General features: G+C 37.2%; 1 protein-coding gene across 1 annotated transcript in view; it reads left to right on the top strand.

Moving 5' to 3' along the window:
• The window catches only part of CLSTN2 (calsyntenin 2), a 292,419-nt gene that overhangs the window by 1,512 nt on the left and 263,392 nt on the right, over positions 1-27,515 (top strand). The gene's annotated exons all lie outside the window — the stretch shown is intronic.

The raw sequence follows: 27,515 nt of genomic DNA, 5'->3' as shown, positions 1-27,515 counted from the left end.
GAGCCGGGCGGGGCGGTCACCGCGGGGCGTGTGCGGGCTGCGGCCCCTCCCGCAGAGGCGGCTGAGGAGAAAGTTCGGGAGGGTGGGAGGCCCCAGGTCAGACGGTTCCCAGCAAGTCGTTGTACGCTACTTTTTGGGGCATGCCCGTCGGCGGGGATGAGGGTGCGCGAGGAGCACAGACACACGCGCACGCTCTGGAAGCGGCCGGTGCTGCGGAGCTGCTCCAAGAGTCCGGCGCGGGTGGGAGCAGTGGATGGCGTTTGTCTTGGGGGTGTCCTTCTCCCCCGTGAACTGTCGGGAAGGGAGAGCAGAAGGAGGAGATGGCAACTACTAAGTTTCTGGGAGGCCTTGGCACCAGGTCATCCAGAATATTCCCAGCCCGCTCTCTGCTTCCTCGTGGCCCCACTGTCCGTCAGGACGCCCCGGTGCCAGCGGGGCTGCGGCGCAGCCCGCCCGGCTCCGGCCCGCGGGGCCCTGCGGTGCTGCTTGGGGCTGCAGCGGGTCAGGGTCTCCTGATCTCGCCTCATCTCTCTTTCCTTGGCGTTGTTTTCTCTCAGGTTTGGGCTGACTTCCTAGCCCCATGTTTTAAAAACTTAGTTTTGAGAACTCCGCCTCAGTTTATTTTATGTTATTTAAAAGCAGCTCTAATATTTTAATTTTCATGTCAGGTTTACCTTTTATTTTGCTTCTGTTTGTGTGAGAGGGAAAACTTCGGTGTTTATTTGGGTTTCAATGTTTGTTTTCTTTAAGAAAACCAAACAAACCTCTTAAGTTCTGACTTTGAGAGGAACTTGATTCTTTCCAGCAAGAGATAGCATAATTTTGGATTAAACTGTGTGACTGGAACCGAGTAACTACAGGCGAGGTATAGTGTTTTCTGGCCAGACCAACGGTGCGATGTAATAAATAACATGGAACATTTTGATGGAGGGGAATTATTTTTCACTTGTTTATTTTCTTATGTATTTTATGATAATTATATCTTTATTATATCTATCTTTTCTGTAGACAAGTGTGCGAGGTTTAGTTCGTTTGTATCTTTTTGAATGCTGCAGGTAGTTATCAGGCAAATGGGAGTTGTTTTCTTGTGTTCTACTTTCTATTTGACCACTGGAGGGCTTCAGAGAACATTTTTGGTTAGTAGTGTTTGAAAATAGACATTTTAAGAGCATTTGTTTTGATACTTAGCGCCTTAAATCTTCACCAATTAGTTGACCTTCTAGGTACTATAGAAGATTATAATGAAGGCTTAAATGAATTGACATACCTTGGCACTGTAAGTAGTTAGTATCTGATATGCATATCTCTGGAGAATTTTCCTTCCCACACCTGTACAGAAGAGGGAAGAAAAAGGGGTTATTTCAAGAAGAATTTGTTTTGTCCTTGTTCTGTATTTTTTCTCTAGGATTCCAATTTTAGTTCAAAAGGCAGTTTGCAGGTATCTTGCATAGGATTCAGAAGTGTGGTACTTTAATTATGAACTTTTAGCTTGAAGGTGGGTGTTTTCAGGTTGGAGATGCAGGTAAAATATAGTGTGTACAAAGCTTTGTGCTTTGAGCATCTTGTTGTAGAGACTATCAAAGGCAGTCTAAGATAATTATTCTGAATCTTAGCTCATATATTTTGCTGTGCTCTGCTGGTCTTCACTTTAAAAACAAAACTACCACATCTGCCTTTTCTTATCCCTGCATGTTTTTGAGGATGCAAAGAAGGATTACAGAAGCAGTCCTGATTCTTACTATTCACTCTGTAAATATAACAACTTTTTCACAAATATTTCCAGGTTGTAAAAATCTTCTTACTCTTCACAGAAAAAAAAAAAGTTTCTGAAGTTATTAGTGGAAAATCAAATATAAAGGTGGAGTCAGGAAGTTTGATGGTTGTTTATAGAACTTACTGTGTATATTAAATAGTCTTATGCAGTTCTTGGTTGTTTTTTTGGTGTTTTTATGTTTGCTTGTTTGGGGTTTTTGTTTGTTTTTTTCAGGTTGGTGACCCTGGTATCTTTATCATAGGTTCCAATCCAAAAATCGCTAATTTGGATATTAAAATTAGTTTCAGACATCTTTGTTCAATAGGACAGGGAGGCACACTTAATTATTGAAATTGCATTAATAATGTCTGCAAATTGTGTGGACAGTCTTTCATGGTCTTCAGTTCTGTAAAACAGAATATGCTGAAGATTTCTTTTTTTTTTCCCCAGCCCACTCAAAATTTATAGGGTAATGTGGTTGCTGGCAGGGAGGAATACTACCTGCAGCATTTCACTTTCTTTTTCTGTCTCTCCACTGATCTGTTCATAAGGCTGATCTCTTCTATTATTTATCTGATTCTAGTATGTACTATTTAACTACCTACCCAGTGAAGTCCTAAAAAGGTTGCCATATCCAAATTACTTGTGAGACCCAGTTAGTCAAATTCTCAAGTTTGACTGCCTTTGAATGTCATCATTAATGTAAACATCATCTTTTTATTTTTAAGTACAGCTGAAAGCATCTCAATGATCTGAATAACTTAGAATATTTGATTCCAATTAAATTAATTACATGGGCAAAACTTGAAATCTTAGTCATTCAGGACGTTTTCAAATCACTGGAACATTCAGTCCCACTTGGCAAGTCTGTTATGTGAATCCATCTGATATGACTATCAGCTGTAGAAAAACAACTAACCCAGGGAGACAGAGCCAGCTGATGCTGTGTGAAAGAAAGTCTAAAGCCTGGGGGGAAAAAGTGAAGGAAAATCTTTGAGAATGTGCTAAGCAGATTGCAGTGTCTGAATTTTTCTGCATAGCACTATCATTTCTTGTAAATTTTTTTTTTCATAGTAAATAATAATGCAATATGTTTTCATAACAGGTCAAAGAAGAGAGATAAAAAAATAATAACCTTCTTTTCATACTTATCCAGAATACATGAGAAGGAATGTTTGGCACACTGCGTAGGTCAGAGGATGGGGAATGTAACAACCATGATTTCGGTAGTTCACCACGAAACCCTGGAAAATACACAAATGGTTTCATATTTCCTTTTTCTCTTCAGTGCATGGAGATAGGAATATTCCTTTTATTTTTTTTCCTTTTATTAAAGTGTTTTGAATGAAAAAGCAGTTTATGAAAACTGACTCTTCTGTCTCATAGGATAAAAGATTCATCTCATTATGAAGTCTGAGTTTCCAGATAATTAAATGATTCAGAGGTCTCAAAAGACTAAAAGAATGGAGTATTTGATAACTGATTTAGTATTCAGGTATTTCAGCGTAGAGGACTGACAGTTATTTTTAAGTTGTCATTACAAAGCTAGAGAATGTTTGCCAGCCATTATTATTTTGTGACCACTTTTGATTGCATTATTTGGAAGGCTACCAAAACTGGTAACCTAAGACCTTAAGAGCTTTCAAATCGTCTTTCAATTGTAAGCAAAGTGTGTGCCATCTAAAGAACACCCTGGAAGGCATGTCTTTTGTCATCAAATATTAAGTGGTGTGAGAGCAGTGTGGAGTCATAATTCTGTTGCATTTTTTTCTCTTCTTGAAGTCACAGCCCTCCGAGTTCAAAGGCAGTATCTGTGTCTGGGTAGACTTTCTCATGTGAAATTTCACCCTTGAAAGTGGCCTCAATTTTTCTTCTCTACCTTTTAAAGATTTGGAACAGTGTGTAAAAGTCAAGTAGACAGTCTTGGGGGCACTGTCACCTTGTTCTAATTGTTAACTGTTTAACTGGAAAAACTTATTGATGATCCATTGCTCTTGCATATCCGCTAGGCATTAAAAAAGCAGAGTGCAAATTACCAGTTTTATATAGTTACAGCTTGGTGTGTGTTATGAAACAGCTGTAATTTGTAGGGGTCTTCAAAATAAAGATTCATTATGATTATCTTTCATATCAGATAAAAATGTTGGAGTCTGAATTTTCTCATACACTCTGTATCAGATTTTCTATGTCAGATTGACAGAATGTTTTGGGAAGGTAATTTCAAAGGTCTGATTTTATCTTCAAAAGCACTTCCTTTCTTCCCTTACATTCTTCCCTCTCAGGCTTATGTTATTGGCCTCTTCTGGGTTCTCATTTTGACTTTGGGGTAACTAAGTGATTTGTTTCTGTTTCTTTTTTTTTGTTTTCTGTTTCTTCTGTTTCCAAGAAGGTTGTGTTAGAAGGCAGCAAGTAGCCTACCTGGCTCGTGGAGAGTGTGGAAGTGGTGTAGCTAGAACTTCACTTAGACAGAGCTTCCCTGCTGTAAAATAAGTAGTAGGAAAACAAAAGACAAAATGGATTTGTTCCTATAGCAAACTAATTGCTAGTGTGTGCACTGGCAACTCTATTGTTTTGGCACATACAGGAAGTAATCAAGTCTTTATATTTAAAACATGTTTAGTATTACTTAATATTATGTTAGTATAATTGTAAAGGACAAATTAAAAAACCAAATAGCAGAAAGAAGTGGCCTGGCTCAAATACATAGTTTGTTTATGGAGAGAACCATAAACTAAGTGTAGCTCCTCTCAGAGGCTTATTTGTTTTTTCTCCGTCTAGTAAAAGAGCAATCTAAAAATAACAGGTAAGGGATACATAGAAAGGGAGCTTTGACTTCCCCTAGTGATTGTGTTCAAGTGGTGGTTTCTCACTCTCTTGAATATCTTATCCCTTTAGATTTATTAAAGCAAAAAATAGCAAAAATAAGTCTTCAAACCAGGACATGTTCCTTAATCAAGATTCAGCTGGAGTGAAATCTTTGGGTTTGGATTTTGCATTTCAAGTAAGATCTGGACCAGCTGGTGGTTGGTTCCAACTAAGAACAGTGAGATTGGTAAGTCTAAAAATGTGACCTGACGTGCTGAAAGGATTTTGGTTAGCTGAACAGAAAAGAGCTGAGGAATATGCTAACAGTTTTCATGTATATAAACAGCTCCTGGAAAGCAGAGATGAAAATCAGATTCTTCCTGCTCTCAGTAGGTGTGACAAAAAGAGCAACAGGAAGGATTCAGGGTAGACTTAGGCAAAGCTTCTCATGATATTTTAGTGCCTTTAACTGGAGGGCTGTTAAGAACTATTTGGAACAGTATGAGCACAAATAGTGGACCAAACCTTTTGGCAGGAAGGAGAATGGATGCAATGACCTGGTAAGGTCATGCCAAAACCTCTGTCTCAAGCTACCCAGGGGACATTGTAATGATTTTGGTAGTGGAGAAATAACAGATTTGAAGATGACCTGAGCATTTAATGAAATGTTTTATTACCTGACATGCTCTGTCAGGCACTCTGTGCCATTCCTTGTGTTTCTGCAGATGCTGACTGTGGAGTGGCACTATCCCAGTGCAGTATTTTTTGTATGTTTTTCTTTCACCTGGGTGCTTAGAATTGGTCGTTGTCAAAAACAGGGATACTCTTTTCAAAACCATCACTTGTTTCTCCTACAGTGTCTCTTCTGTGGCCTTCACCTGACAGCCCAGTAAATGTGGGGGATTGTGCCTTACAAAACTGGCTCACTTGCTGAACACAAATTGTGGTGTTTCGTAACGGGTTTTATTCTGGGTTTTAAAGAACATCTGAGCTTATTTGAGACTTCCCTTTTTTTTTTCATGTCCTCGTTGTACGTTTTAAGTGGCTCACCAGCAAGCTTGTATTAAAGCCAATACTGGTACCTTTGATAATGGCAGCTGAAGTAGAGAGCTTTGGTATGAAAAAGAAAATACTATCTAGAGTTAGAGTTTGTGGTTTGATCTCTTTTATCTTTGAGTTGAGTATGTTGTGATTATTTAAAAATAGAAAAGTTGTCATGATTAGGAAAAGATGTAAAATTATTTAGAAGGAATTTTGCAAGAGATGCTTATGGCATGATTTGAAGAGTTGTCAAATCTATCACTACAGAGAGGCAGGGTTATTTGTCTGTCACCTTATGATGTAATAAATAAAGTGCTTTTTGCAGCATCACACACTTCCTTGTACTCCAAGTTATTTCTTGCAGAACATGACATCTGGTGTATGATTTATGCAGTGTTCAGAAAATGTGTGTATAAAAGCGTGTTCTGTGTATTCTCTATATTTATTATAAACAGTTATAATTTTGTCTACACCTATATGTGCCCACATACTTAACTGTGGGGTGTAAGAAATGATACAAGTCTGAAAGGAAATTAGTTTTGCATTCCATGTCTGGTGAGGCTACAATGTAAGACGTGAGTATGCCAAAATCCTTGACTAGGGCCTGCTGACTTGCTGAACGTACATGGGTGAAGTCTTTTCTTCAGTAAACCTTACTGTGAAACCTAACTGAGCCTTTATTTCCATGTTGTTTATGTCTTCATGAGCTCTGTTGGTGTAATCTGGCTTTTACTGAATTATTGCAAAACTGTAGAGTGTGAATTTATCATTTTTAGATTAGTCAAGGTATTTAAGCATGTTAACAACTAGACCCAGTTGGAGGGAAATCTGCACGTTTGCTGTGGGGGTTTGAGCAGACATCTACAGGGTGCTGGTAATGCACAAAAGAATTTGTGTTCTTTTTATGAACTGCAAATTTACTAGATTAATGAGGGGAATTTAAGTATCTGAAATGGTGAAGTGTAGCTTTCTGAAGTGTACTTTAGGGGAGTGAGTTCTAAATGAGTATGATAGCTGCTTATAGCTGTTGAGTAAGGGAGTGAGTTATTAAGAGTGAGCTGTTAGGACTTCATGCATGAAAATGAAATGGAATCAAAATTACAAGTGACTTCTAGGTAAAATCAGTGTAAATATTCTAGTCAGAAAATATGGATGTCTCTAGCTACATTAGTTAATTTGACATTTGTCATTCTCAATAACTGACATTAAAAAAGTTTCATGACTAAAAAACAAATTGCAAATTGTAGTAAATGGGATTTAGTCCCCCTGAAGCCCCTGAAATCCTACTTAATGTGGGAGGTGGATGGTTCTTAAAACCTCTCTTTTAAGAAATTGCTGGGGTTGGTGTAACCATCTTATATGTTCAGTTGTTTGGTGGTGAAATATCCCTGCTTTAGGCTTGTTGCTGTAGTTTGGGTCTGGATGAGATGTTCAGGGTTGGTACTAATGTGTACTGCTGTAGAAATGGTTCAGGTTTTTTGGCCCTGATGGGACTGAGTATCCTTGAGATCATTCAGCCAGAGTGCAACTTGACCAATGTATCATTTAGGACTAATGGCCTGTGAAAGAAGATTTTGCCAATTACCTAAATGCATTTTTTAGAATTGGATATTAGGAGTCTATGTGCTGAATTACAATTGATTTTAATGTGACTTTTCTCTGTATTGATTGCAAAGGTGGTTTTGCATGGAATTGCAGTTTCCTAGTAGTTAATGCTTTTATTTAGATGTTTTGTCTTTGTGTGTGAAATCTTGACTCTTATTAAATCAATGTGAACTTCGCAGTGTATCTCTGTGGAATCAGGGTTTCAGCCTTTGTGTGTTTTAGTATAAATGTAAAGGGTTCTTTCAAAGCTGTTAACGTTCTTCCTCTAATAGTTGCCTTTATCCAAATAGGAGAAATGTTTGATTTAATCTCTTTCACCTTCTGACTTGCTGTGGTATAACTGCTTTCACTGAGTCAATAGAGCAATTATTTGTTTTTTTGTTCTTTTCGAAGTTCTTGGGGTTTTTTTGTTTAGTTTTGTCTTCATTTAGCTTAAAACTATTAAGTGAAGAGTTGACCAAGGTGGCTATCCTAGAGGTTTTAAATGTGGTGGTACTTCACTATGTTGGATTTCAAAATGCCTGTAATGAAGCAGTCTGTTTTCCTTTTATTCCCACTTTGACTATCTTCCATCCTGTCCCCATGGCTCCTGTCTGTTGATAGTTAAATACTGCAAGTATAGTAAAGACAAGCAGTGCTAGAGTTTCCTAAGGTTTCAGATGTAATGATTTTTTTTTTTCCAAACTGGTTTGTTTTGGTTTTTTCTTTTCTCCTGTTTTAAATTAGAATAATCACTGGAAATTCTGTATTCCAAATAGGGATAGTCCTTTTCTACTTTTCTAATAATTTTTAAGAATGACAGTTTATTGACCTCACTGCTACTTTCTTATATCTTAGGATAATTAAAATGCAGAGGTTTGTTTTGTTTTGTTTTAAATTTCACTGGAATATAATTGCCATTAAATTTAAATACTAAGATAGTGGGGATTTTTTCTGGTCAGCATTCATCCATCACTCATTTGCTAGCAGATCAGAGTAAGTTAAAGGGATGAGAATAGTTGGAATTTTACCAATTTCTGGGACTGATGTCTTCTTTTCAGTTAGACTGACGTGTGCACATGCTTATAAATACTACCTGTGGGTGTATATGCTTGCATATGCACTGCATGTGTCTAACCACAGTCAGCCTACAAGGATTTAATGACTTGTGATGTTTTTATTGACATTCAGGATATTTCTTCCCTTAACATCTCAGCTTTTGAAATCAAGAGAGTAAAGAAATGTAATCCTTATTCCTTAAAAGATTATAAACCCTATTGGTACTGCGAGACAGAAGTGAAAAGATAATGCAGGTATAACACAAAAGCTTACAAACACAAATGAAGCAATGAGCATTTCTCCCAGTTTTTATGAGTTGTTATTTTTCTTATACTTGATGGCTTGAAATGCAATGAAAATCTGACTGTAGCTGGAAAATAGCACTTCACCTTGTCTATACTGGCTTGCAGAAGTGCAATAGTTATGTTGAATGTCTTGGTTATAAGCAGAGCTTGCAAAATATGGATTGGTGTAACAGGGGTAAAATAATTTGAGTTTTGTGTGATAAGCATTTTGGGTTTCTGAAATATGTTTTGGAGTTTTTCACATATAATGACCAAGGAGAGGTCAATATATGACAATCCATTGGCAAGAACTTTTGTGGTATTTCTAAAGAGACTGTATGGTAGTCATGTTAGAAGGGCTTTTTTCCCTTTTCCTTTTGAGAGCTACTTGAAAAATTCCTTAGCTACAGCTGAACAGATGGCATTTGCCATTGTTGTCAGTCTTACGAAGAAAGAATTAACTTTTAAGATCTTGGTTAAAAGAATTTCAAATTGTTATGAGAAATGAAGCCTAGAGAGATGTAAATTGGTGTGATTTATGCTAGGCTGGTTTTAAAAGTCTACGTTTTAATATTGTCTCTAAATGTAAGACTCAGAAATTGTTGATTTGATGTGATAAATGGAAGAGCATTGGACGCTCTCATTGGCTTCCATGAAAAAAGTATGAACAGTTGTCCTGGTTTGGGCTAGACGTAGACATATACATATAAAATTGAAAGCTCAGAATGCAGTTATTTCAGTGTTTTGCTGAAAAAAAAGCAGCAAGAGGAGACAAGAAGTTCTTGAGACAATAATTTGAAGAGTCTTATTTTGAGAAACTAATTTTTTTCCCTGTACTTCTTCTTTAACTTCAGGCTTTCGGTGCTGGGGGGTCTGTACCTGGCTTCCATGGTCTGAATGAATAAAGAAGTAAATAAAAAATGAAGCAAAACAAGTCTATTTTCAGTAGGCTTGTATTACCTTTCAGCTGTCCATCTCTAAATTTATAGAGATCCGTAAATCAAAAAGTATTGGAGCTACTTGTGAAGATGAGCAAAAATATATGAGAGAGAATATTTTTGGTGACATGTGACACCTCAAGTGTCAATCAGTCAGCTGGATATGTGACTGTTTCTAATAATAATTTTTTTTTTCCAGTATGGGTCCTTTATTTTAGAACTTGATCTTTGTATATCTGAATACAAAATAGGAATTCTTAGGATTCAAAACATCAGTCTTGTTTTAAATTGTTTCAGTTGCAGACTGAAATGGTTCTCAGCATGCTTCCAAATGTGTATGATTTTTTTTTAAGTTTCATTGATAAAAGTCTGCTAATATGGCAAGAGTTTTCACTAAGAAATTGGAAAAGTACACCTTTAGAAAGAGAAGATATAATAATGAATAATATGCATCGCTCCTTCTCAGCTGTTGCTGCATACACAGTAGGAGCAGTTTGCTGATGGGGAGGGGATGCAAGCAAGGAAATGTGTAGTAGGAACTTTCAGAAACACAATGCCAGTGGGCTGCTACTTGAGAATTGTTCTGCCTTGTTCCTGGGTAGCACTAATAGCTGTGCTAGTCCTTCATCCTATAGAAGGGGATAGGAGCACTTGGGGTGTCATATTCTCTCGTTCTTCCCATTTGGCATCCTAGAAAATGTCAGAGTACCTTGTAAGTTACCAAAAGCCCTGTAACTTGGAACTGAAGGCCTTTGCAGTTAGAGAAAACCAAAGTTCTTCATGGTTGGCTTGTCATATTGTCTGGTTTCATGTTTGTTACTAAAAATACAGTCTCACATCAAAGGTCTAAATGTAATATTTAGTAAGAACTTTCTAAAATGGGCAATATTTTCCTGATGCATGTTACTGTATATATAGTAAATCTATCGAAAGGCCCAATGTGCAGACACTTGTTAATCTGCAAATTAGCATACAAATATTCAAAATGCCAATAAATGCAAAACTAGAAATGCTATGTTGATAGGTTGGCCATGTTTCATAGCCTTTGTAGGAAACAATGTTCTGTACTTTTTATGACCTAAAATAGGGGTGTAGTTGGTAGTATGTGAGATGTGAATCTCACAACAAACCATGTGAGATTGTGCCCCCTTTGTGTTTGCAGAAATTGGTAAACTGAAAATTTACCAGTGATCCTTGCAATATGTTATGAGTAGGTGAACTGAATGGTAAAATACCTGCATGCTGCTGGAGATAAACATGTTCTGTTAGCAGGATGAGCTGCAGCTGAACTGCAGAGAAATGAAAAATGGTTTTGATGGGGCTATTTTAAAATAAGTTCTCATCTGTTCCTGACTGCAGTACCTTAGGGTTAACTTGATGAACTTATGAATTGCTGTGTATGTCATGTTTAACATGCAGCTGCATAAGTGGTATTTTTAAATGTCAGTCGAAATTACATGCGAGGGTAACATTGGGCTTCATGCACTTATATGTGGCTGTATTTGAAACCCTGCTGTGTGTGCCCACGGAGGGTGTGAGCTGGCAGCCCCAGCAGCTCTTATTCTCTGCTTAGGTAACTAATGTGAAACAGCTAAGATCTCATGGCCTGTCTGGTCTTCTTAACGTTTACAGCAGGAATTAAATGAGGTTTGTCCATTCTTTGTCTGTATTCAGACTGGGCTTAAATGTGACTACTATCAATGGTTTTTGGTTTTGTTTTTCATTCAAAGCAGAGATAACGGCCTTGTTCTTAGTACAATAAGACTATGAACTCATTTTACATCTTCTAATGATTCACTTTTTATGCCTCAGTTCTTGCACAAACTCTTTTGTGAATCTGGCCTCTGTGTTTCAAAAGCACCTAAATATCAAAATCTCCTTCAAATGGCAGGAATTGTTACTTAATGTAACCAGATACCTTCCTATAACTGGCTCAAATTTCAGTCAAGTGTGTGTTCCTTCCCCTTTACAATAGGGCAAATAGATACTATTTTAACCAAGTTTTTTTAAGGGTATTAACTTTTGGATTGGATAATACTTCTCAAGTGCTTTATTTGCACAACAAAACACCAGAATGAAGTATTGATTGCTATTCATGAGTACCAACATTCACTGAATAGCTTAGAAAGCTAATTAAGAATTGGAAGTTACTTTATTCCTCTTTGTCTAGTTAATGTTTCTTTTTCCAGAAAAATAGTGAAGTTCATTTTTGTCTTAATTTCTTAAAAACAAACTGCTTTCTGCACAATCAAATGAGCTTTGCGGCCTCTTAGTTGTTCACCTGAGAAGTCAGGGTAGGTGGGCTCAAGTCTCTTGGGGTTTCTTTACACTCTCTTTGTTACTCAGATAAGTGTAATGAGAAAGTACCTGGCCAAGTAGCATAGTTGCTAGAGGTGTTTTGGTTAGCACCTTCATTGTGTTGGTTTTAGCCACCCTTTAGTGTAGCAAAAAGTATTGCTTAATACTTGTCCTAGGCTCAGATTTTTCCTATGTGTCTTGATAAGGTCATTTAGTGTCCCTAAACCTTTTTCTGTGCTCTTTTCTTAAGATGCTCACAACCTGTTTGGATTATCTATCCAACTGCCAAGTCCTTTCAGTACGTGATATAATCCTTGACTATTTATGGAGTTCAGTGGAACTAAGCAATAAATGATTTTCCACAAGAGATCATTGTTCTCATCCCAGTGAACTTTTGATTGCATTCCAACAAAAGTAATTATTATAATCAAGAAATTGGAAAGTCTATAAGAATTAGAAGTGGAATTTGTGAAAATAGCTTCTACAGAAGTAGAACTGTGTTACTAACAGTCTAAAAAGGCAGTTGATGTTTTCTTTATCACTTGGAACTTAAGATGCTTATATTTCTTTGGGCAGGTTGTTTGTCAGCATGGTGTTCCCTTCTGAATAGATGCATTTAAAGAAGCTTTATCACCAATACATCTGAAGGCAGATGATAACAGGAAGAAAGTCACTACATCCATTTCATGCAGGTTTTATTGTGTTAAAACTCAAAAAGCTGCCATACAAAGTGTTGTACCTGCAACTAAGGGAAATCAGTCCAAGGCTTAGGATTAGTTAAAGTGTATATATTGCTGATGAGAATTTAAATGTATTTGCTAAATAATTTTATTAAAACTCTACTCTAAAAATGGATTTTCATACTGTTAGATCTTTTAAAATACATTTGGAAGAGTGCAATAAGAGCAATAAGTCAAATTGTATTTCTAAACACTGATGGGGAGATACTACCAACAATATTGGCACTGTTGTTTTTTTTAGTCTCAGTCCAAAGTTGTTCCCATCTTTTCCCCTCAGGGTTTTCTACCGTTCTTGAGAAACAATTTCAGATATTTTTTTTTTGTTTTGTTCAGTATTTCAGTTGTTTTGGGTTTTGAGTTGCTTGGTTATTTCTTCAGTGACTCTGATAGCTTTCAAAGAATCCTTTGTCTCTTGCTTTATGTTTTACTGAAAGTGATAGATATGCTGGAGTTATATTATTATTTTAATCTCCTCAAGAAGAAAGTATCTGTACCTTGCATCCATGCACTCCACTATAGGGCTTGCCAGCTCTGTACACAGAGCACCACTTGTACTCTTTCTGCAGTGCTCTCCAGAGCCAGTTCTTCACAACTGACAGTCTGGGCTGAAAGGTGTTTGCTTCTTTTTTCTAAAGGATTGAAGCACCATTCTGGCTTGTTCTCCAGATAGTCCAAAGGATGAAAGCTTCTCCTGGACTGTATGGTTTTGCAGTTCTCTGTTGCAAGACTGTGCTCTCATCTGCCTTCAACCTCTCTGTGTCCTTACTTAGTGCCATAGCAGCTGATGGATAAGCAAGTTATGTGCACTCTGTTCATGAACAGGACTGGCTATGAAAGAGTAATGTTTAGGAAAATGGAGGACACAGTTCTACTTGTGAGTGATTTCCCAACCCCTGGATGGCTTTCTGCTTTGCAGTGTTTTATAAGGAGAGGATGGGAATTGCGTTGTTCTGAGCATTCCTGCACCATCTGAGAAATGTCTTATTTGGTTGTTTACACTCAGATATTAGTAGTTCCACCCTCTTCCTTAAATTGCAATATTAGTGTACATAATTTTCAAAATATGGTCAAAGTTGCTGGTAATTATTGGTTTGCAAGTTACTCTTTCAATATATATTGACGTAAATCTCTCATTTTTGTATGTTATACCCTTACAATTTATTGAAATACGACAGCCTTCATCTGGCACAGGGGCCATTTGGTGACTGGGGTGTCTGGCCATTACTGAGGCACAGAAGTGCAGTTTGCCATACCAGTCATTATTCTGTGGTTGGAAACTGGTGTTCAGAGCTTCAGGATTATTTTTATTCTTGTTGCTGGTTTTCCTATCACTCCAGTTTATGGTTAAGTTTAGTTTATCTTCTAGCAAAAGAACTAAAGGTGCCTAAAAAACCAGAAATGGGAGAAAAGCTTGCAGGCTAATTTTCTTATTATTTTTCTCCAGGCAGAACACTTGGCTCTTGTTATCTCTACTTCCCATATGTATAGGCTTTCAGAGTTTAGCATTTCTAGGTAGAGTAAAATAAGGATGTTGTTCCTAATAGGTATGAATTTATAGATAAGAATTGTTTAAATGGGGGGGAAAAAATCACCTGTCTTGAAGTCTGTTTATAATAGAGATGCTATTTAATTTTGTGTTTATTTATTTATGCATAACAATGAGACTCTTCGCCTTAATTCTGAATGGAACAGAGTTTTCTTTCCTTTTCTTGGCTACATAAAGCTAAGAATGTTGTTTTTTGCATTCCTCTCCTTAAAAATTCAATGTGAATTAAGGTTTTATAAAAATGGAATGTTTGCAAAAGCCTGCATAAAGCTGTATAAAGCTTGTGAGTACTATTATTGATTTTTCTCTCTAATGGAATAATGTGCATCTCTCCCCTTAGATGGTCTCCTGAGATTGTGCAGGTCACACAGTAACATAATAAAATAAAACACAGACACATTATTTCTTAAACTGCATGCCATGAATAGAAAATGAGGCCAGAAATTACTTTTTGGCCTCTCTCTCATTTTATTTTACTGGTGACTTTGTTCTTGTTGGATTTTGTTTTGTTTGTTAATTTGTTTTTGGTTTTTTTAATACCATGAAATATTAAAATAGAAAAAGCAATAAGTGGCAGTAACTACTGCTCAGATAGAAGTACCATGTTGCTTTATCAGCAGTGGCTGACACATAAAACATTAAATATAATTTAATTGTTTGCATTGATGTACCAAAATAAGAACCAGGATAACATCTCCGTTCTTTTTATCTCCCTTGATGTCTTTTTGAGAGACCAAGTTCAGTGGGTAATATTTAAGCAGGATAAATGGGGAACCTAAGATGATGTGTGAGTAATTTTAAAATTAACTTTTTAAATGAAATTTTTTCTTCATAAAATACAAGGGGAATAATAAAACCATGAGTCTAACAGCAGGGATTCCCTCTTATCTGAGAAAAGGTCTCAGAACAAAAACAAGACAAAGCTTTAGTTTAGTCTTCATAAGAATAAAATTAATTAGTGTTTTTAATAATTTAGAAAATTTTACCTCCTGGGCTTTTCTTGTTTTCAAAATGCATTATACATTTAACTTGAAAATATTTTTTAATGTGCTGCCTTCTGTGTGCTGTGAAGAGATTCTTTGTCCTGCAGGTTTTCTTTGCCTTTTGTTATATGTCTGTGAGCAGACTATTTTACTTTAAATTACAGCTCACTGTAGATTTGCTCTCTTTGTAGAGTCTGTTTTGCTTTTTATCATGCAGTGTTTCTGACAGCATGAAGTTAGAGGAGATAATAAATGCAGCTATAGTTCTGTTATGACTTGGGGGGATCTGTTCTTCTGGCCTGTGTGCTTGTAACATCAGCATAATAATATTTCTTTGTTTTGATATAGGCAATTATTCTGCAGTTAAGATGCTGCTGTTGAATTTGGCTTTCACTAAGAATAAATACTAAACAAAAAAGCCAAGTAAATTTTGAAGTAGTTTACAATGCAATAAACGCAATCAAGATTTGTGGGTGTTACCAGTGGGGCAATACCATGTTTACCTGACTCTGCTTTTAGTGACAAAATTATTTGAGTTCTGGTAAGATCTTACTGCATGTCCAACATTTTTCTATCAAGAGTAGTCATGGTTCAAATAACTATTTAAGTGAAGTTCTAAATTGTGATGGAACATCCAAATTGAACTAATCTGAACAGAATATATAAATAAAAAGAGGAAGCTGCTGTCTCTTTCTAGTCATTTATCTATAGCTTCCTGTTTATTTTATGACTTGCAAGGTGTGCTAGTTTTAATTAAACTGGCTGTGGGTTTTGGGTGTTGTTTTTTTGTTTGTTTGTTTGGGTTTTTTTGTTTCTTTTTTTTATTACAGTGGAAAAGAAGTGTTAGTTATTTGCAAAAGTATGCAATAGCAAAAGCAGTCAAGGAAAAATTTAGAGGCTTTAAGAGTGGTGAGAATGGATTCATCTTTAGACACCACCATAAGATAAGTCTGTAGTAATACTCAACAGCAATTGCATGTTTAATCAGCAAAGCTCCCTGTCGGAGGATTCCTGTATAAATGAAGTGAAAAGTCTTTATTTTGAACATGAAGGAGCTCTCAGATCTTAATCAAATAATTTATTTAAACTGTGGGATAGAAATACATTTTCCTCTTTAGAAAAATTAATTTGTTAAAAGTTTTGATTTCCCATTTTTGCTGCTTTGGATGTCTGTAGCTTTTGCAGGAATCTAGGGGATTTTACATTGGTTGTCCACAGTAGATGAAAAAAAACGTATTTCAGTGAAGAGCATGGGTCAGTATTTGTTCTCTTTGTGGTGCTTGATTTAGGTGATAGACAAGCTTATTTCATATAACTTTTTTTTTGCTAGTGTCCATGTTCCAACACTTAATACGAAGCCATACACTCACAACTGGATTTTGGGGTTGCCTTCAAATGAATTTTATGGGATACCGTTTTCTCTTAAAAATAATTGCTTGAAACATTTTTTTGCACTTGATGGGAAAGTAAATTGTTGATCAGGGTTGTTCTCAGGGTCCTGTAAGGAGCTCTGTGGAGTTGCATGTGGTGTCAGCTGGGGTTCTTTAAATGTAGGGATCAAACACAGGCGTTTCTGCATCTGATCAGGATCTTAGAAAAGGGAAAAAATGTTACAATATGTTGATTTCTGCCTGTGTTGACATTGCTCAGAGCTGAAGAATTTGTAGTGACACTTGGAGACTGATGCAGATATTGATGTTAATGCAGCAGCTTCTGAGGCATGATTAGGATGATAAATGGGGTAATCCTCTGGTTAGATTCTCCTGCCACACACTTGGCCACAAACCTACAGCTTAGCTTGTAGCCCTCTGGGAGGTGAAAATATTGCTGTTGACTGAAAGCAATGTGAAATTCTCAGTCCATGTTCAAATTTGAATAATAGTTTTAATAAATGTAAATGTCTATGGGCATCAAAATCTGTAATTGTTTAGCTACTTTACCAACATGAATCTATGTTCTCTCAGGTCATCTTTAAGGAACTACAGTCCATGAACCATTTCCTGAGGCATGACAATTCTTGGAGAAGGGGTGGGAGCAGGGGAAATTGCACTTGAGTTTTGGTGTCTCTCCTTAAATTGTTAAAATCTGTTAGTGCCTTAGTGAATACATACTCTTTCATTTAATACTTGAAAATCAGTGTTAATACTATTATGCTTTTAATGTCTTGGTGAATTTGATGATATAATTTAAACACCCAGCTGTTGTTTGCTTCATGTCAAAGTGAAAAAGATTAATCTTCATTTGCATCCTGCCCTGTAGGTACTGTGTGCCCTGTATTATATCCACTAATATAGCAGGGGATTACTTGTAGACTTCAATCAAGCAGGCCTTGCAGTTTCTGAAGGAAGAGTTTAATTTCAGCAAAGAAGTTTTTTGTGGATCAGAACAGAAAGCATTTTTTTCAGAAATACTCCTTGTTTTCTTACCAGTGGTTGAAGTGCTGTTGTAAAAACAATAACAGAATATCAGTGTCCTCTGTGTGGAAGATGTGCTGAGGTGTGCAGCAGCAGATAGATACTAAAGCTGGTAGAGAAGAGCAATGAAATTTCTAGTTTCTTGAGGATGCTGTGTGGCTATGGGAGTTTCATAATAGGAAGAAAGAATTATTTGCTCTCTACATTGTATATGTGTCTGTTCTGTAGTTACCCCACATGACTTGCAGTTGAATTTTAATTTTAATGGTTTGAGTAGAACAGGCAATGTACTTGCTATTCCAGAGCATAGGCCTATTGCATGGTTTCTATATTTTTATGCATGTTTTCATGGTTATGTTTGTTGGCACTTCTGTCGAGAGGTGTGTGAAGGCTTCTCCTTTAACTAAACAGTGAGATTTTGATGGCAACGAGAGATTATGGGAAACATGTTAAGCGTGGCAGCATGGAATTTTCCTTGTCTTTGTCAAAAGAAGTTCTAGCTTATGTTAAAAGACAGCTGTCTCTTACCCATCCTCCTTGCTGCACAAATCCCTACAGCATAAACCATAAAAGAACATGAGCTTTAATGTTTTGCATGGGCAGTCCACAATTAGGAGACAAGGGTGTAGCCTGTGGTTAATACAATGCCATGCCCCAGCAACGTGGATGGGAAAAATGCTGATTCAGATACGAATATTAAGATGTTCTGTTCATCTGCTCATAGTCTGATTTTGGGGAGTGAATATGACACAGAAAAACTAGTAAAAGGCATTTAGAATTTGGTCATGCTGTACAGATACAAAGCTGAATAACTGATGTAGCTTTCTCTGCTCCAGTGGCTGTGGTCTGTTTCTGGTTGCTTGTCCCTCTATCCCTCAGTCTTAAGATCTTAAGGGGTTACTGTGTAATGCTGTAAGACAAGTGACCGTATTTGAAAAAGCAGGTAAAATATAAAATACTCATCTGAAATGTTCTACATTGTGGTTGATGTGGGGGCATCTTTTTGACTTTCTCTTGTGGCATTTCTGTTTCCTCGACACAGTTTCAGAAGTGTTATCTTTAAAAAGCTTTGACTTCTGTGGTATTTTCTCTGAATCTTCTACTTTTCTGAAGCATTCTTGGGTCTCAGGCCTTCTGGATATTGTGATCTTAGTTCAAGAAGCTGTAAATCTCCTCATTGTTTTGCATGGAATTTATTCATGCCATTGTCTGAGCCATGCACAGCACATGATGCAGCTGGGTGTTTATTCTTCCAAAATCCATTTTTCTGACAGTTGCATTTAGCAAACAATTACTCCTATTACTCATTTTCTGCAGCTGTGAACTGATTTTGCCAAGTAAAGTTGATGCAGTTGTGCTGTTGATGCAATTATACTGCTGCCTCTAAGAGCAGAATTGAGGAGCTCAAGTCCATGAAATTAACAGTAGAGATAAATAGGGGAGATTATTTGCTGAAAGTGAAAATTTTGATACCAGTCACTAATAGCTGAATTAGTAAGGATTCAATCTTCCAGTTAATTCAAAATTTCTAGTAACTTCTTCTAAGTAATTTCTTTTAACTGCAGTGTTATCTAAGATTTTTGTTAATCCTGTTTTACTAACCCAAACTAGCCATTTATTGTAACAAATACTTTTTTTCTATTATTTATAACCGTAACTTCAGCTGGTTTGGGGTAAAGTTTAATTCTGGCTTTGAAACAGGGTTGTTAGATTTCCATTGCTGCAGAAGCAACTGAGTTGTAATTGTTCAGGTTGATTTTCCCAGAGCGGAAAAGAGAGCTTACTTCACCTGCACCACTTGTTTATAATTTGTTATCCAGGGCAAAGAGATTGAAGTGCTATAGGTAAAAGGTTGTGTGAGAAAACACATGGATTAGAATGTGGAAATTTTTTCATATTGTGTTGATAAATAGTTTCAATTTATCTCAGCTTGTATTGGTCTTGGCAATGTGGCTTAAGAAGTTGCTGTCAAGTGTTCCTTTAGCACCAGAAGTGTCTGTAGGAAGGGAAGTGAATGCCAGCTTTGCTAGACTGCTGCTTTTTCTGATACATCTGATACATCTTGTGATACATCTGATATTGTTGTCAATTGCAACATTAACTGTTTCCTAGTCTTTCATGACAGGAAATTAAGTTTCTTGACCTTGAGTTAAAGTACAGGAGCAGCAAGGTGCTGAAGAGGTGTGGTTTTGACCTTCAGAGCCACCTGAAGAAATCTTTAACTGCAGCTTTGATACCTCAGCTGAATACATCTAACTTCAGATATGAGAGACTAAAGTTCTTTGTAAAGAAAGGACAAAACCAACCTGATCCAACACTGGAGTGCATGGTGTCACTCAAGCAGCTGAAGAGCTTTCAGGCCAAGATCACTGTTCTGGCCTCTGACTACTGTATAGTCTGTTTACAAATTGCCTGTGTCCCTTGTTCTACTTTTTGTATTCCATCAACGGTGTTAAGCATAAACTGTTAATAACAGAGTAACCCTTGACTGCCAAAATTGTTCAGCATAAGAGGAGACTGAAATAACCTTTGTGACTGCTTGTGGCTTTTGTGCCAAAATTCAATTTTCAAAGCAGAATCACAATCCTCTTGCTGAAAAGGTGCTAGGGGAAATTATTTCTGTAATTTTAGTTAAAATTTTGAAACTTAAAATCTTATCAATTAATTCTTGTAATTTATGAATGTTCTTAAAATATGCGTATATTTTCTATAATGAGCTGAAGAGATAAATTTCAGCTGTTTATTAGGAGTGCCTGACCAATCTCCTGTCATACCACTGGAAGTCATAAAGGGGCTATAACAAGATGATGGCAAAGAAAGGGTTAGTAGTACTTGTCAGGCTTTTATTTCAGAGCAGATACAGTTAATCATTCTCAAGATAGCCCAGATGTCCTCCAGCTTTCTTAGCTGATTTTGTGGTTCCTTAAGGAAAGATCATAAATGCTGTCTTCTAAGTTACAGGAGAGAAAATGAGCTTTGTGGCAGGCTGGCAGGTAGAGTAGTCCTTGGAGCTACTGTCACCATTAAGACCCCATGCTAGGACAAAGCTTTAAGTTTGTTGCTTGTTACTGCATTATTGATAGTTATGCTGTAACTACAATTTTACCCAGTGATTCAGTAGAAAAACTCCCAGCAGCTTTTTGATTCAAGGAAATAAGTACAACTATTAAGACACTTAAAATTACCAGGATAATTTGTATAAAATTGTGCTCAATCTTTAGTTTAAAATATGCTTCTTGCGATTTTCATTAAGATGAGAATGGTATTTGCAGGACTGACTTTTGATTACCTTGTGTCCTCAAGAGCTTAAAAATAACCATGTAACATTTTGTACATTGTTTTGCTGAAACAAATTGGTGGAAGAACATGACCCATTCAACATGTGCAATAGCCTGAAGAGGAACAGATTCTGTAGAAGTGCTCAGTATGAATCAGGACTTGTACCAGTGACTGATGTTTTGAATTTGCAGGAAGTACTTCACCTCTAAACATTCTAGATGGTGTTTGGATTTCATTTGGGAACGCAGCAACAACTGGGACTTCTCTTACAGCTAGGGCCTCCTTTTCAGGAATACTCAACTTTTTACATTGGGTTGTCTGTGTAATATAACTGGTTTTAAAAGGGAGCAGGGTGGTTGTACTGATCTTGTATATGTGTTAGCCACTATGTGATAAAATTACTTTTTTTATTATCTAGAACAGACAAGGACCCAGTGAAAACGTGATGGCAGCAGTGGAGTTTTGATACATCAGGAAGCCAGGCCCCTTGTGATAGACAGCAGAGTACACAGAGAGCTTGCCTAGATGAGGAACAGAATGCTGGGTAACCCTATCCTAATTCCTTCTCCTGATGTAGAGAAGTTAATTCTTATTTTAATCAGATCAACTTAAGGTTGACGTAAGGTGGGAGTCTAGGTCAAACTTGATTAAGTTAAATTGAAATAAATAGTTTATATACACACTGATATATAATATTGGAAAGGTTATGAACCTTCTGCTTCACTTCCTAAAGCAGGTTTTAAACTGGAAATGAGCTCTTTCTTCTCCCCATACTGGGTGAGCCACCTGTGTTTCAGCAAGATGTGGTATCAAATCTTACAGTGGGGGGAATGATGGTGGAGGAGAAAGAAGAGGACAAAGTAGGTGGTTGGAAATGAAACTTGTGTGCACATAACTTAAATTGAATACTTTCAGAGTGTGTAATCAGTGAAGTTGTGACAAACCCTTTCCTGCTAATTGATCAATAAGAAAACAAGTGGATTATTTTTTCCAGATACAAGATCTGCATTTCAAAGGGCAAAAAAATATTTTAAGTGAACACTAGCTGATTATTCTAAACAAAGACCCTCATATGAAAAGTTCAGTTTCCTAATAAAAGCTTTTCTTGATTTAAGAGATTTGGAAAAAATCAGTCTTTCTGAAAAGTTTTTTTAAAGTGTTCTTTCTTTTGCTGCAGTGCAAGATCTTAACTTCTAGTTATAATTACTTTTTCCATAGTGAAAGATTTAACAGAGGTGAAAGATAAATGTTCATGACAAGCTTCATTTATTGTATGATGACAAAAAAATTGTCTCTTTGCAATGTTATCCTCACCTATGGAGTTTAGTCAATGTCAAGTGTACACTCATAAGGAATTCTTTTGAAATTTGTCATAAAACTGCATATCCCCCCCCCTTTTTTTTTCTATTCCTGAGAGTGCTGTGAGAAAATATAAAGGCCTTATTGTAATTCACCATTATATGCACTTCAGTTACTAGATCCCCCAAAACATGGTCACAAATTACTCCCTGCATTCTTTCTTAAAGGTCATTTTACTGGTGTTGATGTAATGAAAAGTCTAAAACTTGTACCTGCATCGGGGTGTCTGCTTCTCTTTGGAAAAATTATTAGAAATGGACTATTCAGGGATTAGAATAACAAGGAATGCTGTAACATCAGTAAACACCAGGAGGTTTGCTAGCAAGCAGAACCTTTCCCTGGCCTTACATTCCCAGGTAGGAGAGGATTAGTGTAAGGGAATTTTTGATCGCTCAGTTACCCAATAGACAGCTCCAACTGAGGCTTGCCAGGACCAGCTGGAGACGGTGCAGAAACTCTTGTTGTATGGTGTCAATCAGTGGCATTTCCAGCAGTGCATGAAATGGATCTCTTCAACCTGAGTAATTCATGAATAATTCGTCCTCTAGGCAATGCAACAACTAAGACATGAACAAAAAAGAGTAATTCAGATTTTTGAATGAAGACTGTTGCTTTAGAGAGTTATAGCTACCTAACTTGTGAGTAGAAAGAGTCTAAAATAATAGCATATTGTTTACATTTAAACGTACAGTGTATTGTCTTCAAGCAAAACTACTCACAGGTGCAATAACAGAATATAAGTATTAAAGAATATGACAGCATGTCCCCAAATTTGCTTTGAAAAGGAGGGTCCCCATTTTTGTCCTCTTTTAGTATTCAGAATGGGGTATTTTAGGTATTCCAGCTCCTGCATAGGCATTTGCATATGCCAGCAAAGCATCACATTTAAACACCTGAGTTGAAATGGCACGTTTCCGGCAAAAAAATACAGGAAATTTAAATTTTCATAGCGTGTGTGGGTGACACCACTGCCTCAGGTCATGAAGTTAGTGTCTTTGAGGATACTTTTTCTTTTAAAATTACAATAGGTTGCAAGGATGCTGTACAAAAGAACAAAGCTATTCCATGACATACCAGGGCTGCAGAATGGCCACTATATTCTGTAAAATGTGAAAAAGTTGAGGACAAGTTCCAAAGCTAAATCTTTGAGTAGAGTGAATTCCATTATTGGTAAAGCATGCTTTTAATCCTATATTAAGCATCTTCTGAAATGTCCACTTGGTTTTTTTTAGTAGTTAATTTGTTGCTGCTCTGGAAAGGCATAGGCTTAACATTCTTTTACTTTACCTTTCTTTTTTCTGCTCAGGGAACACCGGACATTAGTGAAATGTCAATGGCTTGCAGTTAAATTCTCTTTCCATATCTAATTAAACTTGAATGGTTAGTGAGGTTAGAGAGACTAAATAAAAAGAGCACAGTTCACTCTTTCAAGTGGTGTTCTTACATTTGCTAATGCAATTTTACTTGCATTCATAAGCATATCTGGTTCTTCTGAAGTACAACTTTGAGGGTTTTTTTTTTAAACAATGGGAAAGAAAAATTGGTAGGAGTTTATTTAGGTGCTATTCAATCAAGTTATATCTTCCTTAAGAAGGAAGTACCTCAGACTGGCTAGGTCAACCTATAGAAGTAAAGATGCTTGTGTCTGGTACTCTCCTGTATAACATATGTGGGTTTTTAATAGCCCTTTAGATTGTACTCAAATAGACTAATGTCAGATAGCTAAAACTGATGGGAAGATTTGTAACTAAAATGAGCATTTGTATTACGAGGCAGCAAGACAAAAAAGGAGTCTGAGCAGAACATGTAAAACAACTAAGACAGGAAGCTGGCAAGGCTTTAATAGACAAGCATTTGCATGTGATACAATTTGATTGCATAATTACCAGGTTTTTATTGTATCAACTGCTGCAATCCAGCTATGTTGCAGCAGACTTGTTCTAATTTCTTACAACATCTAAGAGTTGCAAAAGAAGGACCTAATTCTTTCAGTCTGCTGCAGAATTAAATACAGATTCCTTCTAGCAGGCCCTCAGTTTGACCTCTAGGTGTACTGTCAAGATCTGAATGTAGCTGGAGAGAATTATTCCCTTAAAGATGACACTAAATTGAGTGGGAATGTTGAGCTGCCTAAGGATAGAAAGGCTTTACAGAGGGACTTGGACAAGCTGGATCAGTGGGCAGAGGCCAATTGTATGAGGTGCAACAAAGCCAAGTACCAGGTTCTGCACTTGTGTCATAACAGCCCCATGCAAGACTAGAGGCTTGGGGAAAAGAGTGGCTGGAAAGTGCCCAGATGAAAAGGACCCAGGGGTGCTAGTTGACAGCAGCTGAATATGTGCTGGCATGTGCTCAGTTGGCCTAGATGAGCATCCTGGCTTGTACCAGCAATAGTGTGGCCAGCAGGACTAGGGAGGTTTGTCCACCTGTACTTGGCACTGGTGAGGCTGTACCTCAAGTACTGTTTCAATTTTGGGCCCTTTACTGCAAGGAGGACATTGAGGTGCTGTAGCATGTCCAGAGAAGGGCAAGGAAGCTGGTGAGGGCTCTGGAGCACAAGCCTTATAAGGAGCATCTGAAGGAACTGGGGTTGTTCATCCTGGAGAAGAGGAGGTTGAAGAGAGACCTTCTTACTCTCTCTATCTACCTGCCTCTCTATAGGTGAGTCTTTTGTAAAACTTAAAACTGCTTAAATTGGGAATTGGATGCCAAACCACTCTTTGAGTTTGCTGTAGAAAAAGTTTCAGCCTTATGTGGCATCTATCTTGCTCAAAGGACTAGCACAATGTGCTTTCCCTTCCTGTCTGGTTTGGATATAGCTTTCCTTGGGTATTCTCACTGCTTTGTTACTTTAATGAGAAAGGAGCTACTTCATCTAGCTTGGCTGTGGACTTGAATAAGGCATTTATATTATCAGGTAGGTTGGCTCAGGAAAGCAATATGTTGTGAGATCTCCTATTGGAAGTGGAACAAGAGGTTATATTTGGTATTCTGAAGTTTCACTGAAAATACACTTCATTGCTTGTGCCCTTTGGCAGATTAGAAAATGGCTGAGAAATAAGCATCTGGCCCCTCTTCCTAAGTGCTATGTTTTTTCAAGTAATTTTTGGATTAATTTGTTTTTCCACTTAGAATTTAAGAACTATTTGTATACCTGTAAAGTTCTTTTTATATTTTACTTGTGATCATGGTGTAATGATGCAGTTCTGTTCCAGCTCTGCCTGCCAGTCCCCTGAGAATGTGATCTAGAGCCTCTTAGAATCAAATCCAAGAGGTTTTGTAGTGGTTGTCAGCTCCTGCATAATTTTCCCTTGTCACACATGTGCACTGCATTGGAACTAATGATAACTTGGAACAGTGTTTGAAACAAAGATATTTCACTAATCTGAAAATCAAACGAACTGCTTAATAACAAAGTAGGTTCTGTAACATTGTAGATTGGCAAGAGTTGTCTGCTATGTTTTACACTAAGTTCCAGTCCCAATCCCAAAACCACAGCAGTAGCAATGAAGTCTCTGAAGAAATAATTGACAGGTAACATAGATGATGTGGCTTTCAGCTGAGTGCCTACAGATACATGTGGGACAATCCCCTAATGGCAGTGCATGAAAGGCAAAGAATAAAGCATTTTTATATAGATCTATAGTGTGCTTGAATTAGCAGGATTTATGCCTTTAGCTCTTAATGGATGTGAGAATTTTCTTCATGTTCTAACTTTCTATGTGAGATTTTACTTCATTTTGCTTCAAGTGGCAGAAGCATTTTTGCAAAGTATCAGGAAGACTGAAAATGAATAAAGGCTGTGATATTTGTGCCACGTTTTAAAGGGGCAACTTCATGAAGTGCATTTGTGGTTGTCTATAATTTTGGAATGGAACCACATTATAGAACTAAATTCATGTCTGCTGCTGTACCTTCAATGTTACTGTTCCATTACTTTGCTGAATAAAATTTTTAATAATGCTTTTAGGGGATATATTGTCTGTATAATCATACTGCAAGGACCACTTAGCTCCTTCGTAATGGGGAGGGGAGGAATGGAGCTGGTTCAAGTTAGGATATGAAAGTTATTTTCTTATATTTTGCGAAGGGTCATAGTGCATACAGGGGAGCAGTTAATGATGGATAATGTTTACCATCTTCTCTTGCACTTTGCTTTTTGATTGCATGAGTTCTCTGAGGAGAGTCATTACTTTCATGGCAAACATCAGAAGTACAGTTCTATACAGAGGTAGTGAGCTAGTAAATAAAAGCTAATAAAAATGTAGCTCTTGGAAGCAAAGAGGTACCACTGAAAAGGCTAACTGGGGTTGTTACACTGCCAGCAGCCTTACCGGAGCTCTGCTCCCTTCTGGTCTCAGCACTTATCCTTTTAGATTCTGGATGAGCAGTGGACAGTGATGTGAGCAAACTAGCCTAAGGAAAAGCCAGGCTAGTACAGTTTTCTTTGTACAAAGAAGTAATGCACTTAGAAGTAATGTCTAAGATTTGTTGCAAGTGCTGGGCTGCAATTAGAAATTCTTCCTAAGAGACCAGGAAAAAAGCATTGCTAGGATTTTGTTAAGCATATCAGAACTTGTGTTGGTTTTTTGTGTTTGTAAGTCATGTCATTAGGGAAGGGCACTCTTATTCTGAAGCACTAACATTAGGGAGTGGTGCTAGAGTCATTAAAAATGAGAAAAGAGGGAGAAATGAAGAGAAAAAATAGTCCTCCTCAGATTTAAATGCAAAATGCCTGTCCTAAAATCAACTGGAAGAACATGGAAAGTATTGGTACTAAATTTGAGGAGGTAGTAAGTAGAACTTCAGTGATAAATTAAGAAATATCAGGTTTGGAGGTGTGTTGAAAAGCTGGTGAGAACAGACAATTTTACAACTGAGAACATGGAAATGTATTTCTCCCAGGAGGAAATTTGACATCATAAAGTGCATATCTAAACAGTTCTTGTTTGCATCGAAGAACATGGTATGAGGTAAAAAGAAAAGCCTAATTGAAAAAAAAAGGGAAAAAACCCTTGTATTTTACATTTGAGGCATGACTCTGTTCAGGAATTTTTCTTTAATGAACCAAATTTCAATTCCTTGTGACCTGAGCCTCTGGCAAGTTACAAATTCCAATAACTTATTACTGTACAGGGGGTGAGACCTAAGATTCTGGTCTTAAAAGAGGTAGTGGATGTACAGGTCCCCAAACAGCATGATCTGTTCTGAGAATTCCCTTATGTGGATGAAGGGGAACTTTTGAAATGAATCACTATAAAGAGATTGCTTACTGTACTTCCACATGTAATAAGATCTTTCTCCATGCCAAATATTTTCCCTTGGGTGAACCCAGTGGGAAAGGTGCTTCAGAAACACACCCAGTGCCTTCAGCCATTGCTGAGTGCTCTGCCTCTTGGGTTTTGGAAGATGTTAGTCTAAATTCAAGTCCT

Source organism: Calypte anna, chromosome 9, assembly GCF_003957555.1.
Source record: "Calypte anna isolate BGI_N300 chromosome 9, bCalAnn1_v1.p, whole genome shotgun sequence".
NCBI classification, from domain to species: Eukaryota; Metazoa; Chordata; class Aves; order Apodiformes; family Trochilidae; genus Calypte; species Calypte anna.
The sequence above is the reverse complement of the archived record's forward strand: the minus strand, read 5'-3'. Positions and strand labels throughout refer to the sequence as shown.